The sequence below is a fragment of the Mustelus asterias genome, chromosome 7 (genome assembly GCF_964213995.1).
Source record: "Mustelus asterias chromosome 7, sMusAst1.hap1.1, whole genome shotgun sequence".
Classification (NCBI taxonomy): Eukaryota; Metazoa; Chordata; class Chondrichthyes; order Carcharhiniformes; family Triakidae; genus Mustelus; species Mustelus asterias.
In genome coordinates, this window is record NC_135807.1 from 21,888,258 (window position 1) to 21,901,039 (window position 12,782).

Below are 12,782 nucleotides of genomic sequence, written 5' to 3' on the forward strand. Positions count from 1 at the left end.
ACCTGGTGGATGGTGTTCTCACGTGAGATGATGGCATCCGTGTCGATGATCCGGCACGTCTTGCAGAGGTTGCTGTGGCAGGGTTGTGTGGTGCCGTTGTCACTGTTCTCCTGAAGGATGGGTAGTTTGTTGCGGACAATGGTCTGTTTGAGGTTGTGCAGTTGTTTGAAGGCAAGAAGTGGGGGTGTGGGGATGGCCTTGGCGAGATGTTCGTCTTCATCAATGACATGTTGAAGGTTCCAGAGGAGATGTCGTAGCTTCTCTGCTCCGGGGAAGTACTGGACGACGAAGGGTACTCTGTCCAGTGTGTCTCGTGTTTGTCTTCTGAGGAGGTCAGTGTGGTTTTTCGCTGTGGCGCGTCGGAACTGTCGACCGATGAGTCGAGCGCCATATCCTGTTCTTATGAGGGCATCTTTCAGCGTCTGGAGGTGTCTGTTGTGATCCTCCTCATCTGAGCAGATCCTGTGTATACGGAAGGCTTGTCGTAGGGGATGGCTTCTTTAACGTGTTTAGGGTGGAAGCTGGAGAAGTGGAGCATCGTGAGGTTATCCGTGGGCTTGCGGTACAGTGAAGTGCTGAGGTGACCGTCCTTGATGGAGATTCGTGTGTCCAAGAATGCAACCGATTCCGGAGAGTAGTCCATGGTGAGTCTGATGGTGGGATGGAACTTGTTGATGTCATCATATAGTTGTTTGAGTGATTGTTCACCATGAGTCCAAAGGAAGAAAATGTCATCGATGTATCTAGTGTATAGCATCGGTTGAAGGTCCTGTGCGATGAAGAGGTCTTGTTCGAACCTGTGCATGAAGATGTTGGCATTTTGAGGTACGAATTTGGTCCCCATGGCTGTTCCGTGTGTCTGGATGAAGAACTGGTTGTTGAAGGTGAAGATATTGTGGTCCAGGATGAAGCGGACGAGTTGTAAAATTGCATCTGGAGACTAGCAGTTGTCGGTGTTGAGTACTGAGGCAGTTGCAGCAATGCCATCGTTGTGGGGGATGCTGGTGTAGAGTGCCGAGACATCCATTGTGACGAGGAGTGCTCCTGGTTCAACTGCTCCATGTGTGCTGACTTTCTGTAGGAAGTCCATAGTGTCGCGACAAATGCTGGGGGTTCTTCGTACAATGGGTTTCAGGATGCCCTCGGCATAGCCGGAGAGGTTCTCGCACAGGCTCCCATTGCCCGATACGATGGGACGGCCGGGTGTGTTTGCCTTCTATATCTTCGGGAGGCAGTAGAGATCTCCAACGCGGGGAGTACGTGGGATGAGAGCACAGAGGATGCTCTGAAGATCCGGATCAAAGGTCTTGATCAGTCTGTTGAGTTGACAGGTGTGTTCTTAGGTCGGATCTGCTGATCCCACCAAAGCAGATCCCCCAGCTTTTGTCACGACACTACAGACTTCCCACAGAAACTCAGCACACATGGAGCAGTTGAACCAGGAGCACTCCTCGTCACAATGGATGTCTCGGCACTCTACACCAGCATCCTCCACGACGATGGCATTGCTGCAACTGCCTCAGTACTCAACACCGACAGCTGCCAGACTCCAGATGCAATTTTACAACTCAGCTGCTTCATCTTGGACCACAATGTCTTCACCTTCAACAACCAGTTCTTCATACAGACACACGGAACAGCCATGGGGACCAAATTCGCACCTCAATATGCCAACATCTTCATGCACAGGATCTCTTCACCGCACAGGACCTTCAACCGATGCTATACACTAGATACATCGATGACATTTTCTTCCTTTGGACTCATGGTGAACAATCACTGAAACAACTATATGATGACATCAACAAGTTCCATCCCACCATCAGACTCATCATGGACTACTCTCCCAAATTGGTTGCATTCTTGGACACACGCATCTCCATCAAGGACGGTCACCTCAGCACTTCACTCTACCACAAACCCACAGATAACCTCACGATGCTCCACTTCTCCAGCTTTCACCCTAAATAGGTTAAAGAAGCCATCCCCTACGGCCAAGCCCTCTGTATACACAGGATCTGCTCTGATGAGGAGGATCGCAACAGACACCTCCAGACACTGAAAGATGTCTTCATAAGAACAGGATATGGCGCTCAACTCATCGATCGACAGTTCCGATGTGCCACAGCGAAAGACTGCACCGACTTCCTTAGAAGACAAACACTGGACATGGCGGAAAGAGTACCCTTCGTCGTCCAGTACTTCCCCGGAGCGGAGAAACTACGACATCTTCTCCAGAGCCTTCAACATGTCATTGATGAAGATGAACATCTCGCCAAGGCCATCCCTACACCCCCACATCTTGCCTTCAAACAACCTCAAACAGACCATTGTCCGCAGCAAACTACCCAGCCTTCAGAAGAACAGTGAACACGACACCACACAACCCTGCCACAGCAACCTCTGCAAGACATGACGGATCATCGACACGGATGCCATCATCTCACATGAGAACACTATCCACCAGGTACACGGTACATACTCTTGCAACTCGGCCAACGTTGTCGACCTGATACGCTGCAGGAAAGGATGTCCCGAGGCATGATACATTGGGGAGACCATGCAGACGCTACGACAACGGATGAATGAACACCGCTCAACAATCACCAGGCAAGAGTGTTGTCTTCCTGTTGGGGAACACTTCAGTGATCACGGGCATTTGGCCTCTGATCTTCAGGTAAGCGTTCTCCAAGGCGGCCTTCACAACACACGACAACGCAGTGTCGCTGAGCAGAGACTGATAGCCAAGTTCCGCACACATGAGGACGGCCTCAACCGGGATCTTGGATTCATGTCATACTATCTGTAAACCCCATGACTTGCCTGGGTTTGCAAATTCTCACTAACTGTCCCAGCTGGAAACAATACACATCTCTTTAACCTGTGCTTAACCCTCACTCCACTCACATTGTCTGTACCTTTAAGACTTGATTACCTGTAAAGACTCACATTCCAACCATTATTTTGTAAATTGAGTTTGTGTCTTTATATGCCCTGTTTGTGAACAGAACTCCCACTTACCTGACGAAGGAGCAGCGCTCTGAAAGCTAGTGGCTTTTGCTACCAAGTAAACCTGTTGGACTTTAACCTGGTGTTGTGAGACTTCTTACTGGTTCTTAAATCACAGGGTTCAATGTGCTGATTAAAGTGATTTGATTTATTATTGTCACATGTACTAGTACACAGTGAAAAGTATTGTTTCTTGCGTGCTATACAAAAATACTGTACATAGAGAAGGAAACAAGAGAGTGTAGAATGTAGTGTTACAGTCATAACTAGCCATGATGTGGAGATGCCAGCGTTGGACTGGGGTGGGCACAGTAAGAAGTCTCACAACGCCAGGTTAAAGTCCAACAGGTTTATTCGGTAGCACGAGCTTTTGGAGCACTGCCTGTTCATCAGGTGAGTGGTTTAACCTGGTGTTGTGAGATTTCTTACTGAGTCATAGAAAAAGGTGTAGAAAAAGATCAACCTAATGCGAGGTAGGTCCATTCAAAAGTCTGATGGCAGCAGGGAAGAAGCTGTTCTTGAGTCGGTTGGTTCGACTTTTGTATCTTTTTCCCAATGGAAGAAGTTGGAAGAGAGAGAATGTCAGGGGTGCTTGGCATCCTTAATTATGCTGGCTGCTTTTCTGAAGCGTTGGGAAGTCTAGAGAGTGTCAATGGATGGGAGGCTGGTTTGAGTGATGGACTGGGCTTCGTTCATGACCCTTTGTAGTTTCATGGTCCTTAATGGAGTTCAACGTGCTCATTGGTTCTTAATTGGGTTCAATGTGCTGATTGAACCCTGTCACTGAAGAACCAATGTGCTGATTGGTTCCTAAATCACAGGGCTCAAAGTGCTGATTGGTTCTTAAGTTGTTCTTCGCAACACACGACGGCGCAGAGTCGCTGAGCAGAAACTGATAGCCAAGTTCCGCACACACGAGGACGGCCTCAACCGGGATATTGGATTCATGTCACACTATCTGTAACTCCCACAGTTGCCTGGACCTGCAGAGTTTCACTGGCTGTCTTGTCTGGAGACAATACACATCTTTTTAGCCTGTCTTGATGCTCTCTCCACTCACGTTGTTTTGTTTCTTAAAGACTTGATTAGCTGTAAGTATTCGCATTCCAACCATTATTCATGTAAATTGAGTCTGTCTTTATATGCCCTCTTTGTGAACAGAATTCCCACTCACCTGAAGAAGGGGCTTGGAGCTCCGAAAGCTTGTGTGGCTTTTGCTACCAAATAAACCTGTTGGACTTTAACCTGGTGTTGTTAAACTTCTTACTGGTTCTTAAGTGCCAGAGGGCTTGGGTTCAGTTTTGAAGTGTCCAAAGTCGATTCAAATTACCTTTCCACTCACCATTGGCTCAAATTCTCCACGTTGAAAGGAAAAACTAGTTAGAACTTGAAAATGAAGGGTGGCAGTAAAAACCTGTCCACACTGACCTTGGATACCTTAAACTGGAACTCCGGTGTTACCAGTGCCAGCGTTACTGATATTTTAGTGGGATGTTGGACCAGTTTATGTTTAGTAAATATTGGTTATTATCAGTGTGCCCGACAAGAATGCGAATTTTGTTTGTTAAAATCTCTCTAATTCTGTCCCCCTTGTTTCTGTTTATTTGTTTTACAGGATGTGGGCATCGCTGGCTGGCCCAGCATTTGTTGCCCATCCCTAATAGTCCTCCATTTCAGAGGGCATTTGAGAGCCAACCACATTGCTGTGGCTCTGGAGTCACATATAGGCCAGACCTGGTTACGACCGCGGATTCCCTTCCCTAAAGGACATTAGTGAAGCAGATGAGGTGTTATGACAATCTGCTCACCACCACCTTTTTTGCTTTTTTGCTTTTCTGCATATGACCACAGGTTAACGAGCCGTTGTATCCTACAATGGTTTGCTTTTTTAGCAACAAAAATAAACCGGATCCAGCCAGCAAGGAAAAGAGAATGCAAAATATTATTTTTTTGGTTCTCTGTGTGCCCTCTGAAATCTGCCCCGTGTCTGAATTGATCACATTTGTACTTAACATTAAAAAGCCAACATGACAGGAGGAAATGTGACCAGCTCAGTGGGGTCACTGTAGCTCTGAGTCAGAGAGAACCGGGCAAACTCCAGTCACAAACGTCCTTACCATCCAATCCATGCTGAGTTAATTGATCTATTTGTGGAGCTGTTGCGTGATAACTTGCACACCAGACTTGTCCAGTGTCTGGAATGCGTTGTCAGGGGTGCTGGTGAAGGCAGGTAGGGGTGTTTAAAGGGCTTTTAGATAAACATGTGAATATGCAAGGAATAGGGGGGGTATGGACCAAGGGCAGACAGAAGGAATTAGTTTAATTTGGTGTCATGTTCGGCACAGCATCATGGGCTGAAGGACCTGTTCCTGTGCTGTACTGTCCTGTGTTCTAATCAGGGAGCCACATTTGCATATTATCATCACTCAAGGGGTTTATAGAATAGAAACCCTACAGTGCAGAAGGAGGCCATTCGGCCCATCGAGTCTGCACCGACCACAATCCCACCCAGGCCCTACCCCCACATATTTTACCCGCTAATCCCTCTAACCTACGCATCCCAGGACTCTAAGGGGCAATTTTTTTTAACCTGACCAATCAACCTAACCCGCACATCTTTGGACTGTGGGAGGAAACCGGAGCACCCGGAGGAAACCCACGCAGACACGAGGAGAATGTGCAAACTCCACACAGACAGTGACCCGAGCCGAGAATCGAACCCGGGACCCTGGAGCTGTGAAGCAGCAGTGCTAACCACTGTGCTACCGTGCTGTACTGTCCTGTGTTCTAATCAGGGAGCCACATTTGCATATTATCATCACTCAAGGGGTTTAAAGAAAATTTGGGAAAGATAAGTTTTGGCAGAACAATAAACTGAATTTCAAAAAGAATGTTGGGGGTTTTAAGGAAATAAATGATTTCTGATAAGTAAGGCAATTTAAGAGCAATAAATAGGGCGGCATGGTAGTACAGTGGTTAGCACTGCTGCTTCACAGCTCCAGGGACCTGGGTTCGAATCCCGGCTCGGGTCGCTGTCTGTGTGGAGTTTGCACATTCTCCCTGTGTCTGCGTGTGTTTCTTCCGGGTGCTCTGGTTTCCTCCCACAGTCCAAAGATGTGCGGGCTAGGTTGATTGGCCATTCTGAATTGCCCCTTCGTGTCCCGTTATAGGTTAGTGGGTAAATATGTAGGGATATGTGGATAGGGCCTGGGTGGGATTGTGGTGGGTGCAGACTCGATGGGCCAAATGGCCTCTTTCTGCACTGTAGGATTCTAAATGGAGCAGACTCGATGGGCTGAAGGGCCTCTCCCACTTTGTGCAATACTTTGATGTATTTAGTGTCTTTTTACATTCTTCAGACATCTCAAAGCTGCCTGACAACTATACATTGTTGTGACAGAGAAGTGAACGAATTTTGCCTTAGTTTGGTAACTGTTGTTTTAAAATCCGGACTGTGATCAGAAATAAAAAGCAGCAGTTCAGATCTGATACCAAGCTTCTTTCAAAATTTAAAGTTTTGCTGATTATTGACGTGGGAGAAATGAATCGTGATTGATTTTAATCCTGCATAAGGCCAGGTGTTATTTTCACCAAGTTAACAACATTCTTGTGTTTGATTCAGAAGATCAGAAGTCCAAGGTCCCATCTCGAGTTTGAGTGCGTAATCTAAGCAGACATTGCAGCACAGCACTGAGGAATCCTGTTTTTCAGAAGAGATATTAAACCAAGGTCTGATGTACCTCAAGTGGCCATGATACATCACATAACAGTGACTCTCCAAATGTTCCAAATATCATTCCTCCATTAACAATACGGAATTAATTGGACACCTTCTTAGTTGCTCTCTGTGGGACCTTGCTGTGTGGAGTTTCATTGCCTTTTTTAACAACTTAATCACAGAATCCAACAGTGCAGAAGGAGGACATTTGGCCCATCAAATGTGCACCGACCACAGACGCACCCAGGCCCGAACCCCATAAGTTTACCCGAGCTAATCCCCCCGACACTAAGCATATTAAAAGGAATAGCATGGCCAATCCGCCTAACCCGCACATCTTTGGACTGTGGGAGGAACACAGTAAGAAGTTTGACAACATCAGGTTAAAGTCCAACAGGTTTATTCGGTAGCAAAAGCCACACAAGTCTTACTGTGTTTACCCCAGTCCAACGCCGGCATCTCCACATCTGTGGGAGGAAACCAGAGCACCCAGAGGAAACCCATGCAGACACGGAGAGAATGTGAAAACTCTACACAGACATTGACCGGAGCTGGGAATTGAACCTGGGTCCCTGGCGCTGCGGGGCAGCAGTGCTAACCACTGTGCCACCGTGCCACCCACTGAGGGCTGATCTTTAAAACATTATTGCCCGATATCAATCTTAAATTTACCTTTAACCAATTTGATCTGTGTCTATTTGTCCTACAGTCACAGTTTAAATTAATTCTCTTGATTTATCCTTTTCTATACTTGTAATTGTCATGCATGCATCTATTACAACTTCCTTTACAATCTGAAAAGCCAGACCTCTGATTACTTTGATCTGACATATCAGCTTTGTAGTTTTCCACTCCCTCCAGTGTTTGAATTATTTCCTTGTTTTTCCAATGGCACGGAGTGAGCTCAGTGCTGCAAGAACTAACAATATCATTTCGATATAGTTTATGTCGAGGAGGAGATGATGCCCAAATTTGGATTGCCAAGCTGTTGTGCATCAAGGAGTTTCGGTTACGCTGACATTTGTCTACCAACCTCACACAGGATGAAATTCAGCTCCCAAGGGGCAAGTCTACTCTGCCAACCAAATTCCCATAAAATATACGGGAATTTCTCATTGGCGCGTTTTACCAGACTTACCCAAATTTTTCCAAGCCTGGGTTCAATTCCCAGTTTCGGTCACTGTCTGTGCAGAGTTTGCACATTCTCCCCGTGTCTGCGTGGGTTTCCTCCGGGTGCTCCGGTTTCCTCCCACAGTCCAAAAATATGCGGGTTAGGTGGATTGGCCATATTAAATTGCCCCCCTCGTGTCAGGGGAATTAGAAGGGTAAATATGTGGGGTTACGGGGATAGGGCCTGGGTGGGTTTGTTGTCGGTGCAGGCTCGATGGGCCGAATGGCCTCCTTCTGCACTGTAGGGATTCTATGATTTTCAATCAGGGAGCCATATTTGCACATTATCGTCACTCGAGGGGCTGACAAGAAAATTTTGGAAAGATAAGGGCTGGATTCTCCCAAAAAAATTTGAAGTGTTGAATTTGCATGAAAACAGCAGTAAATCACACTGGTTTTTTCAGTGGGAGTTTTAAAAGGAATCTCCCACAGTCTGTGCACTGCTGAATGCCTCAGTGTGAATCACGCTGAAATTCAATGGGCTGGGCCTAGCCCCGCTGGAGAGGCTGGCAGCAGGGCGCTGAGCAGGCCATTGTGCATGCGCCAATCAGTCAGCACCCAGATCGGTGCATGTGTTGTGCCCTGCGCTGCCGGTCTCCCGATTGCTGGCCAGTCCCGCGATCTCTGCAATGCTGGCCCTCCACTCTCCCCAAAGCCCGATCACTGGCACCCCCATGCATGCCTGGGCCCAGCATCAACCACCCCCCTGCAGTGTCGACCCCCCCCCAAAGCAGGCTCCACCCCCCAAACCCCCCTCACGGCCAGCTCCGATGGCTGGCCTCCCTCCTCCTCCCACCAATCCTCTCTGCATAGTGGCAGCGGGACCTCCCACACCCACAGATCGCCCCCGGAGGCCCCACCCCATCAGACCCCTTCCCTATTATGCCCCGCCCCCTTGGCACTGCCCCATGTCTGATTGGCAGCGCCAAGGTGCTCCTTGGGCATTGGCACTTTGCCTCTTGGGCAGTGCCAGGAGGCATCGGCTGGCACTGCCAGGGTGCCCATGCCCAGGGGACACCCACCTAGTGTCCGACACTCTGGGGGGCCCCGATTGCCCCCACTTCACTCCAGCGGGGTCAGGCTGCTAGCTCCCTGAAAATGGGGAGCTACTGTAAACCCCACTGGAGTGAAATACTCCTGCCGGGGGCGGAGAGGTTAGTGGACCCGCAGACTTCAGTCCCGGGCCTGCTAATTGCATTAAAATCGGGATTTGAATAATTCATGCAGCTCCCCACTGATTTCCGGCACGGAGCTGCGCCTCCAGAAATCTGGCACTGGGAGAAGCTATTGGGGGGGTGGGGTGCATCGGGCACCGCTTGAATCTCCTGGCAGGAAGATGGGAGAATTGCCCCCAAGGTTTGGCAGAACAATAAACTGAATTTTAACAAGAATGTTGGGGCTTTAAGGAAAGAAATGATTTCTGATCGAAAGTAAGGCAATTTAAGAGCAATAAATGGTTAAGTTAAAAAAAAACTAAGTCATAAGAAATGACCAGTGTGTGAAAGGGTCAGTGAATAGGGGCAGGGGGGTGGTGGGGGAGAGGGGGGAGGGAGGATGAGTGGCTGCTTGTATATGTGGTGTGATGGTAAGAGTGATTGAGGAACCTGAGACTTGGCATAAGGCAGACTCGCACTCACTCAGTCTCTCGCACTCACACTCTCACTCCCACACTCGTACTCTCTCTCTCTCTCTCATGCTCACTGGATGGAATTTTGCCGTCCCCCGCCCCACCCTCCACAGAAATCATAGCAGGCAGAACAGGACCATGCAAAGGTGCGTTGACCTTGGGCAGAGCAAGCGCGGCCAGAAAATCTCGCTCATACTCTCTCATTCACACACTCGCTCTCATTCACTCTCTCTCTCACACTAGCACACTCTCACTGTGGACACTAACTCTCACTCTCACACTAACAAATTCTCACTCTCACACTAACACACTCTTACTCTTACACTAATACACTCACACTAACAAACTATCACTCACACAAACACACTCACACAAACAAACTCTCACACTAACAAACTCTCACACTAACACACTCACATTAACAAACTATCACTCTCACACTAACACACTCTCACACTAACAAACTCTCACACTAACAAACTCTCACTCACACTGACAAACTCTCACTCTCACACTAACAAACTCTCACTCACACTGACAAACTCTCACTCTCACACTAACACACTCTTACTCTTACACTAACACACTCAGCTTACACACTAACACATTCTCACACTAACAACTCTCACTCTTACACTAACACACTCACTTTACATGCTAACAAACTCTAATTTTCACACTAGCATGCTCACTCTCACACTAACACATTCTCACTCTCACACGAACACACACTCACCTTACACACTAACAAATTCTCACTCACACTAACAGACTCTCACTTTCACACTAACAAGCTCTCACCTTTACCACTAACAAATTCTCATTCACACTAACACACTCTCACACTAACACACTTTCACTTTATACACTAACAAATTCTCATTCACACTAACAAACTCTCACTCTCACTAACAAACTCTCGCCTTATACGCTCGCAAATTCTCAGTCACATTAACACACTCTCACTCTCACATCAACACACTCTCACTCTCACACTAACACACTCTCACCCTCACACATTCTCACTCTCACACTAACAAATTCTCACTCTCACATTAACACACTGTCACTCTCACACTAACAAACTCTCACTCTCGGACTAACACAATTTCACTCTTACGCTAACACATTCACTTTGCACACTAACACACTCTCATCCTCACACGAACAAGCTCTCACCTTTACCAATAACAAATTCTCACTCACACTAACACACTCCCACACTGACACACTCTCACACTAACACACTCTCACTCTCACACGAACACACTCTCACTTTACACATTAACAAATTGTCACTCTCACACTAACACACTTTCACACTAACAAACTCCCACTCTCACACTGACAAACTCTCATTCTCACACTGACAAACTCTCACTCTCACACTAACACACTTTCACACTAACAAACTCCCACTCTCACATTAACACACTCTCACTCTCACACTGACAAACTCTCACTCTCGCACTAACAAACTCTCACTCTCACACGAACACACTTTCACACTAACAAACTCCCACTCTCACATTAACACACTCTCACTCTCACACTGACAAACTCTCACTCTCACACTAACACACTTTCACACTAACAAACTCCCACTCTCACATTAACACACTCTCACTCTCACACTGACAAACTCTCACTCTCACACTAACAAACTCTCACCTTACACACTAGCAAATTCTCACTCACACTAACACACTCTCACTTTCACACTAACAAGCTCTCACCTTTACCACTAACAAATTCTCATTCACACCGACACACTTTCACTCTCATTAACAAACTCTCACCTTACACGCTAACAAATTCTTACTCACACAAACACACTCTCATTCTCACACTAACACACTCTCACACTAACATACTTTCATTTTACACACTAACAAATTCTCAGTCACATTAACACATTCTCACTCTCACGCTAATAACTCTCACTCTCACATTAACACACTCTCACTCTCACACGAACAAACTCTCACTCTCGAACTAACAAAATCTCACTCTTACGCGAACACATTCACTTTACACACTAACAAATTCTCACTCACACTAACGCAATCTCACTCTCACACTAACACACTCTCACTTTCACACTAACAAGCTCTCACCTTTACCACTAACAAATTCTCATTCACACCGACACACTTTCACTCTCATTAACAAACTCTCACCTTACACGCTAACAAATTCTTACTCACACTAACACACTCTCATTCTCACACTAACACACTCTCACACTAACATACTTTCATTTTACACACTAACAAATTCTCAGTCACATTAACACATTCTCACTCTCACACTAACAACTCTCACTCTCACATTAACACACTCTCACTCTCACACGAACAAACCCTCACTCTCGAACTAACAAAATCTCATTCTTACGCGAACACATTCACTTTGCACACTAACCCACTCTCACCCTCACACTAACACACTCTCACTTTACACACTAACAAATTCTCACTCACACTAACGCAATCTCACTCTCACAGTAACACACTCTCACTCTCACACTAACAAACTCTCATTCTCAAACTAACACACTCTCACTCTCACACTTTCCTGCTTTCCGGTTTGTTCCTTCCCCTGGACCTTTCTGCCAGTTCGCTGATTTCCTAATCCTGCTCTCTGGCTCATTGCTCCCTTTGGGCCCTGCTCCCTAGCTCACTGAATGCCTGGCTTTGCTCCCCAGGCCCAAACTTTCTACAGCTCCTGTTCACGTTCTTCCAATCACAGAATGTTTCTCTCCTGCAGGAGAACCAGCTTGTGTTTGGAGGAACTTCCCCTTGAACGATCTTCCATTTCACTTACCTGTTTAACCGACATTTTCAAAACTGACTCTGGGGGCCAAATAGAGGAGTTTCACAGGACACAACCTGTCCATGGGTTGTGCTTTGGACAAGTCTGCATTATGCAGAAAATTATTTATTTATTAGTCACAAGTCAGCTTACATTCACACTGCTATGAAGCTACTGTGAAAATCCCCTAGTCGCCATAGTCCAGCACCTATTCGGGTACACTGAGGGAGAATTTAGCATGGCTAATTCACCTAACCTGCATACCTTTGGACTGTGGGAGGAAACCGGAGTACCCAGAGGAAACCCACACAGACACGGGTAGAATGTGCAGACTCCGCATAGACAGTGATCCAAGCTGGGAATCGAATGCAGGTCCTTGGCACTGTGAGGCAGCAGTGCTAATCACTGTGCCATCGTGCTGACTGTGGTTTCCTGGAACTGATA